The sequence below is a fragment of the Delphinus delphis genome, chromosome 2 (genome assembly GCF_949987515.2).
Source record: "Delphinus delphis chromosome 2, mDelDel1.2, whole genome shotgun sequence".
Lineage (NCBI taxonomy): Eukaryota > Metazoa > Chordata > Mammalia > Artiodactyla > Delphinidae > Delphinus > Delphinus delphis.
In genome coordinates, this window is record NC_082684.1 from 136653350 (window position 1) to 136671885 (window position 18536).

Sequence of the window (18536 nt, forward strand, 5' to 3'; positions counted from 1 at the left end):
ACCGCAAAAAAAAAAAAAAAAAAAAAAAAAAGTGTATGGGGGTGGTGGAGGGTGGAGTGTTTCTGTGTTGCTGAAGGCTGGTCCCTGCCCCCCGCCCGGCCCCCCAACCTACCCCCTGCTGGAGCATAAATCCAGTAGAGGAACCTAGACGTTTATTTTCAAAGCAGGAGCTGCATCTTCCTTTGTGCTCTGCGCTGTGCTAAGTGCAATGTAGGTGCTGGATAAATGTTAATAACAACAGCCGTATGATGAAGACAATGATAACGTGGTAACCCCACTTCCTTCATGCCAAGGGAGTTTAAGAGATTCAACCATTTCTTGTGGTTGATGTTAATATACCCAGGGGTAGTATTCCTCGTCTGGCAAACCCTGACCAAATGGTCCTTTCCTGTTTTCCCATGTGACTGGAAAGCAGGTAGGAGGTAGGAAAGAGGTCCCGGAGCCCAGGGCTTCCTGCATATTCATCTTCAAAACTGTCACTGTGAGAATGAGCAAATGCCCCTCATGCGTTTTGCCTGCCAATCAGACCCCTTTGTCCGCAGAGACCCTTTAAAAAAACAATAATGACACCTTTATTTTAATTCTCCTTTTTGGTCCCATTTCAGGGTTCTGCCTTTTAAATCAGCTACACCAGAGCTTCTTCCTTCTCGTCTTGCTCCTAATTAAGGACAGTAGGGGGTTTCCTTTGGTCTTATTATTTTTACAGTTTTAATTACACTGATCTTAGCTTAAAACATAACTCATTTAAGTGCTGAGAAGATATGTATTTTCTGGCTCAGTGAGGGTTTTCCCCTCCCACGCCTCTTAGAAGAGGACAGAGCTGAGAGATGGCCCCTCTCTGAGCACCAAACCTAACTAAGCTTGCTTTGTCCTGGATGAAGGACAGGGAGACCATGCAGGGACCCCAGCTGCTGCAGGAGAGAGCCCTGTATCTTCAGGAGAATCGGCATTTTGCCAGAAAGAGCAGCCATCATGGTGGGAAGCCAGAGCTGGGCTGTCAGCTCTAGGACATGGGCTGTCTCTAAAGGTGACTGATCCACTGGTTGCTCTTCCCTGCGCTTCATCGCACCTGGCTGGTCACGCTTAGAAGGACAGTCACCATGCCATTCCCTTCCTCCTCCTCTTTCCTCTGGATCCTGGTCTATCACGGCCTTGTTGGAATACTGCCACTCGCTCCTTCCTAGAGTCCATGTGATTCCGTGGTAAAAGATTTTGAGCACTGAAGGCCAAGACCAAGGTTTGAAGCCCAGCCTGGGCAACACTGGTGATGTAGTCTTGGGCAAATGATTTTCTCTTTGAGCTCTGGGGGCCTCTTCATAAAAAGGGATTGTGATGTCCTCTTGGGAGGGTGGTTGTGAAGGATGAATATGGTAATGAATGCTAAGTGAAGAATGCCTCTTGGCATGAAGTTGGTGCTCCATAAATGTTTGTAGCCCCTTTCCTTAGTCTGATAGGTATAGGTGAGTACCTAGAAGGGTGGGCAGATATTTGAAGGCCTGAATAATGAAGACAGCAATTCCTGAGAACACACAAACACACACGCATAAAATATCTATCTTGTCCTTTCTGCCTGTCCCCATCCCATTCTTTTCTCATGCCCCTTTTCACTGCCTCCTCTTCCACAAGCTTTACTCTGATTATTTCCAGCCCACATGGAGCCTGCTGAACTCTTTTCTACTTATTGCCTCAACCACACGACTTAACATTTTATTATAAGAAGTCTTGGTTTGTATATTAAGATCTTCTCTCTCTAATAAGGTAAGCTCCTTGGGAAGCGACTAAGCATGATTCTTTTTCCTGTGTCTTGGCAGCATTCAGCACAGTCCCACGCATGCAGTATATGTTTAATAATTGATTATTAAGTGCAGTGCCAATACTAGTTCTACCTGAGGGTAGAGACTGTACTTTATATATATATATTTTTTTTTTAAAAAAAATAAATTTATTTATTTTATTTACTTATTTTTGGCTGCATTGGGTCTTCGTTGCTGCGCGGGCTTTCTCAAGTTGCGGCGAGCGGGGGCTACTCTTCATTGCGGTGCACAGGCTTCTCATTGCGGTGGCTTCTCTTGTTGAGGAGCACGGGCCCTAGGGTGCACGGGCTTCAGTAGTTGCAGCACGTGGGCTCAGTAGTTGTGGCTCACAGACTCTAGAGCGCAGGCTCAGTAGTTGTGGCGCACGGGCTTAGTTGCTCCGCGGCATGTGGGATCTTCCGGGACCAGGGCTTGAACCCGTGTCCCCTGCATTGGCAGACGGATTCTTAACCACTGCGCCACCAGGGAAGTCCCTATATATATTTTTTTGTGTCTCCACAGTGGTTTGCCCAGTGCTAGCAACTAGGCACTCACAGGTATTCAGTAAACATCTGTCAGATTGAGATTAGCTTTTGCTGTTGAAGGATGATGGGTTTGAGGGATAGTTAAGCCATTGATATGAAAAGTATAACACGAGACCTGGGGAATAAAAGCTGAATCTACAAAAGGTTGTGAAATGCCTGGGATTTGGGGAAGACGTATTTTCTTTTATAACAGTTTGTAAATCATGTCCTGGTAGGGCAGAAAAAGAACAGCATAGGGAGTTTGGAGCCTTGGCTTCTGGTCTAGACTGGGACAATTTATTTGATATGGACACGTGGGCCAGGTCCGGAACCAGGTGGCCTCTGGCTTGCAGTAAAAAAGAAGTTTCCTCTTGACTCAGGGGCCCTTTGGAAACTTGTCACCTCTCAGTGACCCTGTGGACAGCTTCCGGTTTCTTCTGATAGGTTTGATCTTGGCCCATAATCCTTAAATAGACACAACTTCCAAGGAAGCCGATTTGCGTTGAACTGAAAGTCAATCGGGCCACTGCAAGAATATGAAATTAGGCCTCCGGGGATGGAAAGGCAGTTATTTTTCAATTATCCACAGGTCAGAGGCAGCAGTGGGGCTGCTCATCTGGAGTCACCCTGAGAAGTGACCCTCTGTCTTGCCTAAGCGTGACCGGAAACTCAGCTGGCCCCGTCTCTGGGTTGCTCTGTCTATCCCCCGACCTCTCACGAGGCTCATTGTCCTTCTGTGTGCGTGCACAGCCCTGGCTCCATCCCCTTCCCAGGCCCTGGCTGAGGGTCCCCCAAGGCTGGTGGCCAACGTGTTCCCTGACCTCAGGAGCTCAGATCTGTAGGCCTTTGTGTCTCTAAGTGTCCACTGCACACAGCAGACACTACAGGAACCATGAGAGGTAGTCTTGTAGGCTACAAAACCCAGCAATAACAAAACCCAGCAAAGGCACAGGCCCTGGGCTAGCTTCATGCTGTTCTGGTGGCAACATGCAGGGGTGTCCTTAAACGCACAGAACCAGGGGTCAGGGTAAGTCCTGCATTATTGCTGGTATTCCACACAGCCTTGTTTCCCCCAGGCCTATTTCTTTCAGCTGTCCTTCGCACTTTCCCCTCAGCGAAGCGCAGGAATCCTTCCCAGCCAAGCTTGATGGGAGTTCCAGGGCAGCCATGGAGCTGTCCTCAAGCGCACAGCCTGAACGCTTCCATTAATTCACAAAACGTTCTCCACGAGGGAGCCAGACAAGCTGCGTTATTATCCTCATCAATCATCTCGCGCTGAAGAAACTGAGGCAGCTGAGGGAGAGGAGGGCTGCCTGAGTTGGCTCATCTAGTGGGATGAGAAGGAGGAGAGAGCAAAGGTGCAGGCAGCCTCTGCTTGGCTCCCTCTGGGGGGCTGGGAGGGGGTAAAGAGGTGAAAGGGTGACCAGCCCACTGGAGGCGCATTTCAAATCAGGCACCACACCAGGGCCGTTTTCTTTTCGGGTCTCTACCTTGAATACATTTTGATTCAATTTGTATGGTCTGGATTAGTGGAAGGGAATGAGGTTTGAAAGAGGTCAGCTCCATTACTCAGTGTTATTAATTATGTTATCGGGCATTAAAATCTCAAAAAACTAGGTAACTAATAAATTTTACATACTGAAAAATCACAGATGGGTCAGGCAAATGGATAAATTCTTAAAAGTATTTAATACCTGTTAAGAGGACAGAATGATAAATTCAACATTGAAAACCAATATCAGATTCGCAATTACAGGCCATTTATCATAACCAACTGCATGGACAGCATCTTACTGTGGGGAGCACCGTGGGATTCATAAGCAGAGACCCGGAACAAGTCCATATGAAACGAGATAAATCTGCTTTCCATATTTGAAACTTATTTCCACTTCCTATCTTTATTGCCAACAATAATGTTATCTTTCAAGAACAAATTGTTACACATTAAACCCATGCATAATGAGCCCAGTTGAGTCAAAAACTTCCCTAAAAAGAGCTTTAAATTATTCCAAATTGGGTTATTAGCTTTAATTCTAATTCCTCTGAGAGGGCCCACCAATCTTATGGTAAGTTTCAGCACTTAACCAGTTTGTTTCCCAAGGTTGGGCCCCAAGGTTCTGGATTTGTTTTCTCCTCCTTCTCTCCACCTCCCCTGAAGAATTAACACTGTCAGGCTAAAGAACAAACACGATAATATTTAACAGAAGTGTTAAACAAATTGCAAGAACATTGCAATATATATATATATATATATATATATATATTTTTTTTTTTTTTTTTGTGGTACGCGGGCCTTTCACCGTTGTGCCCTCTCCCGTTGCAGAGCACAGGCTCCGGACGCGCAGGCTCAGCGGCCATGGCTCACGGGCCCAGCTGCTCCGCGGCATGTGGGATCTTCCCGGACCGGGGCACAAAGCCGTGTCCCCTGCATCGGCAGGCGGACTCTTAACCACTGCACCACCAGGGAAGCCCCTATATTTTTGATTTTAAGATGAGTGATTCTGCTTTCTTTGAATCTTTGAGTAAATGGAATGATTTGAATTCAGACCTTTGCATGTCATGGCCATGACACCAGCTAGGTCCATGTTTTGACACCTACATGTTCTGAGATCAAGTGGCAGGGAGATGATTTGGCTGTGACATCTCTCATTTCACCTACTTCCCAGGCTGACCCAGCTTACAAGACTCCAGTCAAGACATAGGATGGAAAAAAAAAAAAGACAAAGGATGGATTTTTTTAAACTTAATTTTTTCCTGATTTCAAGAATGAGGTGCTCAAATGTAGAAAATTTGGAATGCGGGGAAGAAAATCCTAACCTCCTCGTAGAGGTCACTGCCTAATTACATTTTGGCATGTCTTCCACCGTGTTTTTGTTTTTGTTTTTTTTTGCTGTGCATTTTTTCTTTACACAGTTCAGATTATATATACACAATTTTCTATCCTATGCCATCATAATTTTTCTGGTTATATAATAGTCCATTTTATAATGAACCCTTTCCCTAATGCTGGGCACTTAGGTTGCTTCCAACTTTTCTCCATTATAAATAACATTGCAATAATCATCTTTGTGCATGCATATTTGGGTGAATTTCTAATGATCTCTTTAAGATTTGTTCCCAGAAATCTCATTGCTGGGTTAAAGAGTGTGAACATTTTATGATTTTTTGATATATACTAAGGCTAAAAAGAGAATTTTATGTAAACCCCTCATTCCTGAATTTTTTAATTGTTTGTACAAGTTGCAGCCTAGAGGTTAAAATCATGGATTTTGAATTCAGATCCATCTGCATTCAAGTTCCAGGTCTGTTACAGACTAACTGGGAGACTCAACCATTCAGAACCTCTATTGTGGATTTCCCTGGTGGCGCAGTGTTTAAGAATCTGCCTGCCAATGCAGGGAACACAGGTTCGAGCCCTGGTCTGGGAAGATCTCACATGCTGTGGAGCAATTAAGCCCGTGCGCCACAACTAGTGAGCCTGTGCTCTAGAACCCACGAGCCACAACTACTGAGCCCATGTGCCACAACTACTGAAGCCCATGCACCTAGAACCCGTGCTCCACAACAAGAGAAGCCACTGCAATGAGAAGCCCATGCACCACAACGAAGAGTAGCCCCTGCTCACCGCAACTAGAGAAAGCCTGCGGGCAGCAACGAAGACCCAACATGGGCAAAAAATAAATAAATTTTTAAAAAAAAAGAATTGATGTTGTAGGAAAGAAGGAGGGTATTTAAAAAAAAAAAAGAAAACCTCTATTGCCACATCTGTAAAATGGGAATCATGATACCTACATCTCAGGGTTGTTGTTGAAGAGAAAATGTGACAGTGGTTATCAGATGCTTAGCACAGCACCCCCTGACACACAGTGAGTATATTCCATAAAAGGCAGATGGTATTGGTCTTTATTCAGTTTTTAGTGACAGAATATTTTATGTAATTTTTTTAGCAAAATCGTATGATAATTTAAAATTTTTTTCTAAGTTGAAGTCTAGTTGATTTACAATGTTGTGTTAGTTTCAGGTGTACAGCAGTGATTCAGTTATACGTATATATAATATATGTCTTTATAACGTGTACATAAAGGTGTCATATAATTTTAAAACATTTGAGCTTTAATAATAGTCTCCATTATCTGCAGAATAAAATTCTAACTTATTATTGGTCAATATCAGATCCTGTCTCACCTTCCCCACCTTTTTCTCTCCTTTCCCCTGCAGTTGGCGTTTGTCCCAGCTGCCTATGAGAAGCATCCTTCACGACTGCGCCAGATGCCTTCGATCACTGTGCCCATGTCACTTCTCTCTCTAGCCTGTCCTTTCCATTCTCTTCACTGTTTATCAAACTCTACTCATGGATTTAGGCTCGGCTTAGGCTCACCACTTCCCTCAAACCTTCCCAGATACCTCCCCAGGCAAGATGCATATGTTTGTCCTCTGTGCTCCTGTGTACCTGGGTTGCAGAATATCTATCTCATGTGTTACAGAAGGTAAGGTGTGTTTCAGCCTCTCCCACTAAACTGGGAGCTCTATAAAGGTCAAGATCACGTCTTATTAATCTTGGTTTTCTTTAGCGCCTACTACAGTGCCTGACACAATACAAGGACTCAATAAAAGTTTGTTAAATGTAGCATAGGTAGTGGGTTTGATCAAAGAAAGCCATGAATGGAATTTAAAGGCAAATTGAATTTCAACTGAATTGATAGTTGATTGGATTTTAATTTTTTATTTACCATGGAACCTTAAGTACAAATGCATTTTGTTCTATTGTGGAGCGTTTTCTAGGCCTTGAAGTACTTACTGCTATTTGCAAATCATTTCCAGGCAAATTATTGAGATTTTAAAATGTACAAGGAATTTCAGTGGACCCTGTATAAACATATATCAGAATATCTCATGGGAGACTACAGAATGTGTTCATTATATGGGTGGGGACACGGAAGCCCAGGAAAGAGAGACAATTGAGTTACTAGGGCCTGAATTTCCTGCCTAAACTTAAATAATATTATGGTTAAAGCTGAAATTTAAAACAGCCTTCATATTGACTCCACATACCACTTGACTAGCCTGGTAAAGTATCTGGGTTGTGCCTAATTGACGAGCACTATCGTTATCATTATTTTTGTCTGTTTGCTCAGTGCTGGCTCTCCAGTACCTAGATGGTGCTTGGCACATTGTAGGTCCTCAATCAGCATTTGCCAAATGACCAAATGAATCAGCAGTCACATTTGGTATGACCCAATCTGCAGCCGCTTGTGGAGGGTTCTTTAGTTCAACCTGACAAATCTTTATAGAGTGCCTTCAGACACTTTGCCATGGAGTGGAGAGTATGAAGATGAATAGCATACGGTTCCTGTCTTCACGATCTCAAAGTCCAGTATGGAAAGCAGACACATAACAGATAAATGCAGTGTGCTAAGGTTAGTGGTAAGAGAGGCCTATGTACACGGTGACAGGAAACCCAGAGGAAGGGTGCTCCATCCAGCCCAGGTGCTTCAAGGAAGACTTCCTAGGGGAGGTCATGCCTGAGTTGCCTTGCTGGATGACAAGAGTGAGGCTGAAGAAAGATGGAAGGACATTCCAAACAGAGGAGATGTCACTAGGAAAGATAAAGGTATGACATCTCATTCATGAATCCATCCCATCAACATTCACTGATGGCATATTATGTTCCAGGTGTCGTTCTAGGTGCTGGATATATGGTGGCAAACAAAACAAAGTCCCTTTCCTGGCGGACCTTGTGTTCTACTGGACACAGGGGCCACAGGCCTTTCAGCATTGCTGGAGGACCCAGTGCAGAGCAGGGAGCGATGGTGGAGGAAGCTGAAGAGGAGGTGGGCAGTTTGTTTTACGTGGAAGAGTTGAGTTGATAGCCTACGTACTTCCACAAAGGATCTGAGGCACATAAAAAGCTAAGGATTTGCCAAATCAAACTACCACTGGGCAGGAATCCCAGACTCCGTCCTGAGGAGGAGATTCTTCTGCTTCCCCCCGAGGCTCTTGGTTGCTGCAGGGAGACTGCCAACACTGCTGGAGAAAAGAGGCTGCTTCTGGACCCTGTGTACTCCTAGAAATCCCCCTGGGTTGATTCAGTAATTGGATTTTGACTCAAGGCTGTGAGTGGAGAGCCTGGTACATAGTGAGAACTTCATAAATGTTTGTTGAATGAAAACATGAGGGTGATGACTTTATCTGTAAAATAAAGGAGTGGCTAATCCCTCTGAGCTTTGACTTCAGCCTAAGAATGAGCAGCATTATGAACATCCTGGAAAGTAAGATGGTTCCTGTACCAACACCCTGCTCAATTTAAGTCAAAGGATAAAATGTCACAAGTAAAACCATGTGCCTGGGCTTCCCTGGTGGCGCAGTGGTTACAAATCCACCTGCCAATGCAAGGGACGCGGGTTCGAGCCCTGGTCAGGGAAGATCCCACATGCCGCGGAGCAACTAAGCCCGTGCGCCACAACTACTGAGCCTGCACTCTAGAGCCCACAGGCCACAACTACTGAGCCCACGTGCCCTAACTACTGAAGCTTGTGCACCTAGAGCCCGAGCTCCGAAACAGGAGAAGCCACGACAATGAGAAGCCCGCACACCGCAGTGAAGAGTAGCCCCTGCTCACTGCAACTAGAGAAAGCCCGCGCACAGCAACAAAGACGCAACACAGCCAAAAAATTAAAAATAAATAAATAACTAAATTTATAAAAAAAATATATGCCTTTATTTCCAAGTTCAACCGGCCATTCACCCATCCAAGTTTTACCATCCATGCATCCATGCAACATGGCTAGGCACTGTGCAAGACACTGGAGATATTGAAATGACTTTATGGAATTCATCATTCAGTTCACCACTGTCAAATGACAGTGAGAAGAGTGCTAATTGAAGTAGGTAAACAGGTAGGGTGAGGGGGCCAAGGAAGGCCTTGTCAATGAGCAGACTTTTAATGGATGAGCCTGGAGTTTGCCAAGCTTGAGAGAAGATGGGAAGGGCGTTCAGGTTCTGAGAACAGCAGAAATAAAACCAGGGGGTTCAGAACACTGTATTGACTTCGGGACCTGCAGTAAACTGGTGCGGCTACCAGGTAGGATGTAATGGTTGACAGATTATTGAAGATGGGGAGAGGGGGGGATGTGTTTAGAGGTATAGTTTCCCCAATTAACTGTTGCAAATAAAATTTAAAAATGCTGTAGTATCGAAGAAATATGCCGACATTGACTTGAGTCAGAGGTTTACTCTCCACCAAATGGTTTTATTGTCATTACTATTCTTTTGGAAGCATTTATTTAGGTTTACTTTGGACCCCAAATCAAAGCAAATCAGAATATGACAAGCGTGTGTGGATGAGATGAGTTATTTGATGAAGAATGCGTTTGCTCCCTTTTGTAAGCAGTTTATATCCTGCTGGGCTGCAGACTGCTGTGGTATAGGAGCTATTTCCAATGATTTAAATTTGACCCCTAACAAACCACATTTTATAATGACTTTTTACCCAGATAGCATCCATGATATAACTGTAACTTATGTGAAATCTGCACATATGGGTATATTAAGTTCATTCATTGATTTCCAGAATCTCAAATCCTCCGAGGATTTTCCCGAATCTCCATGATGCCTCAGAAGGCCTCGTTTTGCATCCGATCCTTTTACTGCAATAAAAAAGAATCAGAAATTCATGTTGCTTGTCTCCATTGCACAAAGAAGAGTTCCCTCTCTTGGACAAATTGGTCTTGGGTAAAGTATGCCACATAAATTGCTTCCAGATCATCTTGTGCCTGTGGAAGGACTAAGGGCTTGAGACAAGATGCATTTCACAGCATCATATTTGGTCTCTTTTCCTGGTAAACATGGAGGAAAGAGAACAAGAGGCCCAATCCGAGTTTGCCTGGATGCAAGAAAATCTGGTGTCTAAATGCCACATTTCTTGGGACTGTATAATAATCTATAATAGTGGAGCATCATAACAAATAGTGTAACAATTTCATGATGATAACCTATACTTTCAAGAAACCCATGAAATGTAGAATTCAGAGATCTCCAGCACTAGCCTCTGAGAACGATTCACAAACTCAGTTCTCGATTCAAAGAGATTGGCACTTCTGACGTTTATGCGTAAATAGATCTCAACCAATCTCATTAAATATTCAATCCATATTCAAAGTTATTAAATATTGAACATGATTTAATAAATACAACCAAGTTAATCAAGACTTCGATTGGTGGTTGTGGGTTCATAAAAAGCTTGTGAAAGAGTCATTCCACTTGAGTTTTTCCTGATCCTCTGTCTCCCTCCCCTGTCTTTAAGTGAGTGTAGGAATTGTATTATATGTGCATGTAGGCGTTTTTTGGGCTGTGTTGGTGTATATGTAGGAGTGTTGGGTTGCTATCTCTTACAAATTTGTGTCCTGGGCAGGGTTGCTGTGTGTGGGCATATTTGAGGATGTGCTGGGTGTACTGTGTTAGTGTGTGTTATGTGAGCAGATGTAGCACTGGTGAGTTGCCTTAGATTCTGCCTGCTCCACAGTTTCTTCTTTGCACCTTGTCAATGGCTAGGACCCAGGGATCCCACAGTCCCCTCTAATTCTTTGGAAGTACCCAAAGATTGCTTTTTCTCACGGTTGTGCAAGGGTAGAGTTGGCCCTTTGCTTGCCTTACCCTAGTCCCAGCCCTGCAGTGAGAGACACTATAGCATCGAGGATAGAGCTTTGAAAAGGCTGGAGTTCAAATTTGGGTTTTGTCACTTTATAGCTATGTGGCCTTGGGTAAGTTACCTCTTGGACCCTCAGTTAACCCTTTTGGAAAGGGGGATAATAATGCCTGCTGTATAGCATTGTTGGGAGTTTTAAATGAGATCATGTATAGGCCTTATTAATAAATTGTAAATATTTTACTTATTCTTTTTACAAGGCAAGGCCCAATGTGAGGCTTCGTAATAGACATGAAGGTAAATAAGACCCCAAATCTTAGAGTCTGGTGGAAAGAAAGACATTTTCTCAAGTGCTCTAATATGTCAGGTGTCACTTGAGGAGTTTAAAAGACCCTGCAAGGGCTTCCCTGGTGGCACAGTGGTTGAGAGTCCGCCTGCCGATGCAGGGGATACGGGTTCGTGCCCCGGTCCGGGAAGATCCCACGTGCCATGGAGCGGCTGGGCCTGTGAGCCATGGCTGCTGGGCCTGTGCGTCCGGAGCCTGTGCTCTGCAGTGGGAGGGGCCACAGCAGTGAGAGGCCCGCATACCGCAAAAAAACTAAATAAATAAAAAATAAAATAAAAAAAATAAAAGACCCTGCAAGTTCCAAAAATCTTTCCACCACTCACAGATTCTAGCCATCCCTGGCATGTGTTGGGTGTTCCTCCCTGGGACTTTGAGCCAGAGCTCTGCAGAAAGAGGGAGGGGAAAAGGGGGATCCCTCAGCAAGGAAAGGAGAGAGAGGGAAGGAAAACGAAGGGAATTTCCTGCACACTTGAGCAAGGAAAACGTGTGGACTATCATGGTCTGAGCCTGGACATTCTGCCCAGCAACGTAGCCTTCTGACAATCTACTTCTGAGAAGGAGGAGGTCTTCCTACCTTGGTCACCAGAGTTTTGGCCTCCTCACCTCCCACCCCTGTCCAGGCTGAAGTGTGCAGAGGTGGAAATGGAACTGGGTTTCAGATGCCACCCCCCTGGAGAAGATACACTCTGGAGCCCCGTAGAAAAAAGCATTAGAGAGGCTGAGAGGAGAAGGTAGAGGGTGGGAGCCAGGGCTATGAAGTTAATTCTGCTTGGGCTCTTCTTGCCTTCTGTGTGACCCTCAGCTAGGGAATTCTCTCTGAGCCTTGGTTTCCTCCAAGAGATGAGGATGATAGCAGTGCTTACCTCATTATTTTTCCCATTTTGCAGATGAGAACACGGAGGCATAAATGAAGTCACCCACTCAAGGTCACATAGCTAACAAGTGACAGGACCAGGATTTGAACTCAAGCAGATGCTTCCAGGGCTCCTGCTCTCAATCACCTCACTCGACTCCTCTGTTTTAACGTCTTCTTGCTCGGTTAGAGTGTAAGCTTTCAGAGATCAGGGCTTATAGCTTAGAATAGTGGACTTTAGTCTCCAGTTATACCTTCAGATGATTAGAGCGGTCCTAGATGTTGTCATAACTCCAAAATAAACTTGTTGCAGTTGGGTTGAATATTATACAGCAATAGGATGTACAGAGCAGTGCTTCCCATAAGCGGGCTCTCAGGGACTGGCAAACGAATGATGGATGGTGGGCTCCAGCGTCACCTGGAGCTGACCCTCAAAGATATTTGCTAAAAGTGTTCCTGGCTCTGTTGGGACATGTGTCCTTGGAGGCCTGCCAGCTGGGTGGAGAAGGTGTAGCTTTATAGATCCGTGTGGCTTTTTAGAGTATGACAGAAAACCAGGCAATCCTCAGCCCCGCGTGGAGGGGGCCAGCAACACTCAGCCACGAAATTCACACCTGGCAGCATGGGAGTGTGTGAGAGAGAGACCGGGAAGTGGGTTGCTTCCCATGCATTTGCTTGCTGAGTGGGGGGCAATGGTTATCCAGGAAGAACTGCCCACCTCCCCAAACCTGTTAGAACTGAAGTTTGAGAAGGTGGGAGTTGCAACTCATAATCCAAAAGGGAATGTGAGGATGAAGAAAAGATATTCAAAAACCTATCTTGTATTATATTAGTTGCTAACAGTTATCCCGCGCTACTACGTGTAATATTTCCTCACAGGGCTCACAGTAATGTTATCATTCCCATTTTACTGATAGGGAAACTGAAGCTGGAGAGGTTAAGTGGCTGTCCAGTGTCATAATTAGTAAGTGGTGGAGCAGGAATACAAACCGAGAAAGTTAGAACCCATTCTCTTAACCTTTAGCATCTCTGATACCCACAAACTGCATTGCCTGAGAGCTGGAGAAACCCTTAGAGAACATCTATTTCAGCCTCTTCAGAGTCAGGTGGGGAAACGAAAGGCCAGAGAGGGGCAGCGATGGACCAAGGTGACACAGGTGGTTGGTGATAGCCCTAAGATTTGACTGCACGACCCAGAGAGTGAGCATCTCCTTGAATTTTGTGCCCTAGGTGTGTCTCACTGGCTTCAACCTGGCCCCAGTCCTGACCAGACTCTTCTTCTGGTTGTGTGGTGTGAACAACAGAGGCCGAGGCATGGGTTTAATTATTTGATTTGATGTCCCAAGGCAGGTAACTCGGTGTGATATTTGTGTGGGGTTTTGTCAATATCCCAAGGTAGGTTTCTACCCAGGGGCTGGATGGAGGGTCTGCTTCTGGTTGGTACCATGGAAGGGACAGTACTGAAGGGGAACAAACTCTGGCCTCAGCAATTAGGGATGAAACTAGGAGAATCATGATCCTGTCTTGACAAAGCAGAGCTGCAGAACGGGGTCCATGGGAACCGGAACCCTACACCTCTCCTCTGGATCCCACTGGGCTGAAATGGGGAAGTGCCAGGAAAAACTTCTAGGGGTGGGACTTACCCCATGAGACCCAGAATGAAGTCCATTATCAATGGTTGAACTGAGAGGGCTAGGTGCTCAGACACATGTACAGACATGCATTTCCCAAAGCCTCAGACAATGTGTCTGCTTTATTCACAAAGTAATTATTCTCCTGAGGTGTGTACAGCACCTTTTCCAAGTCTGGGCCTTCCTGCTCTCATTGTAGTTCAAGGAGAAAAGGAGACAAACCACACAAGCAAAGCACCCTGCTGCTACCCCATCCCTGATAAGCAGTAGTCGGTAAGTCTCTCATTGCTTGGAGGAGTGCGGGTGGGAAGAAGGGGTTCCCTTTGTTACTTCCAAGCCAGGTGCTCCCTTCTGCCTGGCTCAGACCCCCTAAGAATATTGTGCGGGCAGTGGAGTGGCGTAAGGTGCTGTTGGAGGGAGAAGGCTTCCTCCTGGTGGCCCTGGGAGCTTGGGGCTGGGGCCAGGCAGAGAGGCTGTAAGCAGTGGATGGGCCTCTGTCAGCGGAGGAGTCCTTCCCAGGCTGCAAGGAGCAGTGATGGTCTAGGCCTTGCCTCTGGAGTAGACCTCAGCAAGGCAAGTCCCTGCTCTCTGCTCTCAGGGCCTCAGTTTCCTCATCTTACCCGGCATGGCTCAGCTGGCCTAGAGGCCTGACAGTCTGAGTTCCCGGCCTTCTTGCCCGCCCCCTGCCCAGCTGTTTCTCAAGCCCTCGTCTCCAGCCCTGGCTCGTCCCTCTCCCTCCTTCCTCAGCCTGTCACCAGCACGGCCCGGGGGCTCCCCCGGTCCTCCTGACCCCCGGGGGGATCGCCAGACCGGAGCTGGGAGACGGAGGCGGAACGCAGGCCACTCTGACCCACCCGAGGGAGAGGGGGAGTAGGGATGAGAGAGGAGGGCAGACACAGGAGAAGGTTAAAAGGAGGAGAAAATAGCGAAAAGAGATAGAAAGGGGCAAGAGAGAGAAAGGAGGAAACGGAGAGAGACGAGGGAATGAACGTAAAGTTGGGGGGTGGTGGTGGAGGGAGGTGAGAAGAGGGACTGGGAAAGGTTCAGAGAAAAAGGAAACCAAAGGAAGGCTGGAGGGAGACACGGAAAGAGGAAAAAGAACAAGCGAGCGAGAGCGAGAAAGCAGGGTCTGAAAGGACCGAAGAGGGAGAAGGAGAAAAAAAAAGAGGCGGTGGGTGGGGGGAGAGAACGGAGCGAGGGAGCCACGAGCAGGGAGGAGGGAGGCTGGGAGGGAAGGAGAGAGGGAGGGGCCGAGGGACGAAGCGGGTGGGGGCTGGCTCGGCGGCGGCGGCGGCAGCGGCAGTATCCGCGGCTCCAGCCGCGCGCCGGCTCGCTCACTCTCTCGCGGTGCGCGCTGTCCGCCGCCCGCCGCCCGCCGCCCGCCGCCCGGCTCTGGGCTGCCCGCTCGCTGCTCTGGCTCCTGGTCCGGCGCGGCTCAGGCTCCGGAGGACAGGACCACGACTGGCCGACTGAGCCCCGGGCGGGCCGCGAAGCAGGTAGGTGGCTGGGCGGGGACGGCAGGGATGCGGAGCCTCGGAGCGCTGTGGGCACAGGGGGACGGGGTTTGGGGGTTTTGGTCCCGGGGAAGGGTCTTTGCATCCCCGCGACTAACTTTACACCAGCCCCGTGGATTCCCGCTGCCCTGCCGGGGTCCGGGCTGCGGAAGCCGAGTTTGGCGCGGGAGGAGGTGAGTGCCGGTAGAACGCCAGGGGTCGGGGCAGGATGTGGAGCGCCCTGGCGTGGGCAGGCGCGGACTCCCTGGCCTCAGTCCGGACGCAGCGCCCGCGGCGAGGGAAAACCCGAGCGCAGCGGCGCGGCGCGGTTGTCTCAGGGAGGGCGCCCGACCTCCTCTGAGTCTGGGGACTCCCGCCCCCGAGCCGCCCCGAGACGCCCGGGAGAGCCGGGGTCCGGGCGTAGAGCCTGCGAGGCGCGGCCAGGTCCCCTGAGGTGGCCAGCGGTGCGCCTAGCTGCCGCTGAGCCCCGGGCGGTACCATGTGCACTTTTGCTTTTTGGAGGCGCGAAACGGAACGTATACCCCTTTCCTGTCTTTCTCATCCAGTCGTCCCGACTCTAAGGGGAAGTCCGAGTCGACTCCCCGGACGTCCCTCCTGCCCTCGGCGGCGACCCCAGCTCCCGAAGTTAAGAGAAGCTAGTCACTCCCAGTGCGCGCCTGGAGCGCGGTTCCGAAGTTCCCAAGTTCTCGCCTAGTCCTGGGCGGTGGTGTTGGAGGTGGGGCGGGTGGTGGTTGTGGTCCCTTGGAGCAGCAGAACGCCGCCGCCTTCCTCCTGCGCTTGGTTTATTTTCCTTATTTGTTTGAAAAAATACGACGAAAAATACGCAAAATCGTTCCTCGAGGGAGTCAAGGTCTGTGAGTGGGACGGAGCCGTCACCCGACCGGAACCTGGGTGGCTCCGCTTCAGGATCTCCCGCTCCGTACCGTCCTCCCCCCCCCCCACCCCACGGGGACGCAAAGAGCAAGGCCTCCAGCAGGTTGGAGGAGGCCTTTAGGTGGTTTGGGCTCCGGGCCATCTCTGCTCGCTCAGGCCATGGTACTCGTGCGCGAGCATCAGCGCCCCTTCCACGCTCTGCCGGGAAAGTAGGGGTGTCGGCAAGCGAAGGCTGGCCGGGTGTTTCGTAGCCTGCTGGGGGCACGTGTCCTCTCGTTCCCGGAGTCCGGGAGGCCGGACTTAACTCGGTGCGGCTTCCGCGGAGGTCGCGGGACCCTGGCTTCGCAGCCCGCTTTGTTGGAGTGCTGTTGGAGAGGTTCTTTTGAAGGGTTTAGAGCAGCTTTAGTGGGACCGAGAGTTGGGGGCTTTGCGGAGAGGGTCCCTCGGCCCTTGTCCCCTGACAGTTGGGCGGGGTCCCCGCAGGGCGTCGAATCGACCGTCTACAGACACTCCATCTTCAGCTCCTTCGGCGGGTTTTTCCCTGGTTGCACATCACGCACCAGCTCTCTCCTTAGATCATATGCTGTTTAAGCCGCTAGAAATTCCAGGTCCGCGACTGCAGTCTCCACCTCTTCCTCCCAACTCACAGATCAGCAAACGGAGGCACAGAGAAGTGAAAGGATTCGCTTAGAGCTAGTTAAGGGTGTGAGGGAATGTAAACCAGGTCTCCTGCCTCCTAGTTCAGGGCTTTTTTTCTAGTACTCTGTGCTGTCCTTACCACTTTCTCAGCACAGGGCAAGTGTTCCCAGCCAGGCCACTGTAAGGCCTTTGGAGGCTGCAGGACTGGGTGTGTGTGAGGTTAGAGGTCGAGGACTGGTCTCTTGTCAGGTGCTGTGCTGTGATCATCCCCCAGGATAAATCACTTAGGTGACAGTTGGTTACATATCTATCCTGCCCCTGCACTGAAGTCTGGGGGTAAAGGAAACCCTTAAGACTCGGCCCAGCCCCATAAAGTACAGTCCACAGGGAAAGAGCAGCCTCTGTTTTGTAGTCAAGGAAGGCTTCCCAGGTGAAATCACTATTTGGAGGGGGCAGGATTAGGGATAGCACCTGGAGAAGGGATGATTTGGAATTGAGTCTTGGGTAGATTTCTAATTGAGGGAGAAGGATCATGGGGCATGAGGCTTGAGTCCTAAGAGGTTAGAAAAGCTCTCCTTAAGTGTCTGGTCAAAAGACAGTAGAGTCAGCACCAATGAGAATTTGGCCTTTGAGTGAGAAGCATGAGGGCAGCTAGAAGACCCAGCTGCTTAGAACTCAAGCTCAGAAGCTGTGGTCAGTGCCTGATCACCCTTCAGCTCCGGCCCCTCCCTGCACAAGGATCCTAATATCAAAAAACAAAACAACAAAACAAAACCAAAAAAAAAAAAAAAAAGAAAACCCCAAAACAAAAATCCCAACCCTGGCCCAGAGGTCTTCTAGTTCCTAATTTAGGGTGAGAAATTGGCTGGGTACTCAGCACTCTATGAGCCAAGCGTTGTGGCTCCAGCTGGGAAATATTCAGGCTCTTGCTTCTCCTTTTCCCTTTTCTCCTTCTTCCCTGGGGTTTCAAATAGTTTCTTTGCCCCTTTCCAAACATAACTTCTAGATGCTTGAAGGTTTGGGGCCTACAGTTGGACTTAGTATGGTCAGGGCATTTAACGTGCTAGGAATATTTAGTCAACAAACAGTTCTTGAGCTCCTACTTTGTGCCAGGCACTGGCCTAGGCCTTGGGAGACAGCCGTGAGCCAGTCAGTCAGAGTCCCATACCTCGTGATGCTGACATTCTAGGCGTCATCCTCCACAGGCTTAAAGTCTAGTTGTAGAGTGGAGGCAAACACACAAAAGATGTCTGAAGAAGTGCTGAAATGGGACAATGTAAAAAAAAATTAGTCCTGAGCCTCCCCTCTAGGGGTTCAAGGCTCTGAGGTGAAAAGGCTTGAAGCTACTGACTATGAGATTTGGAGATTCTGTGGGCTTCCATGACCCCGGCTCCTGGTTGCCAAGGGTAACCCAGAGGCAGCTGCAATGATGACCTTAGATGTGGCATTGGAGGACCGCTCTGCAGAGCTTCTGCCAGTCAGAGTATTGCGGGAGGGAGCTGGTGAGTATTGGCAACTGTGATCTTGCTATCCATAGAGACTGGTGCCAGGTAACCATGTACCTGTCAAATTCCAGCATCCACAGCTTCTTGGTGAACGCTGCAGCCCCACTGTATACAGATGGGTAAATGGGGCCCTGACTGCAGATTGAGACAGCTCTGCAGAAAGGAGCCCAGGCCCTGTAGCGTCCAGGTATCCCTGATCCCTGATTCAATTTAA

At 48.3% G+C, this 18536-nt stretch overlaps 1 long non-coding RNA gene across 1 annotated transcript in view; it reads left to right on the top strand.

Moving 5' to 3' along the window:
• The window catches only part of LOC132420890 (uncharacterized), a 32584-nt gene extending 25854 nt beyond the window's left edge, over positions 1–6730 (top strand). Inside the window, exon 3 of the long non-coding RNA XR_009518466.1 lies at positions 6536–6730. This is a non-coding gene — a long non-coding RNA (uncharacterized lncRNA). The remainder of the gene's footprint in view (positions 1–6535) is intronic.
• The last annotated feature ends 11806 nt before the right edge of the window (positions 6731–18536 follow it).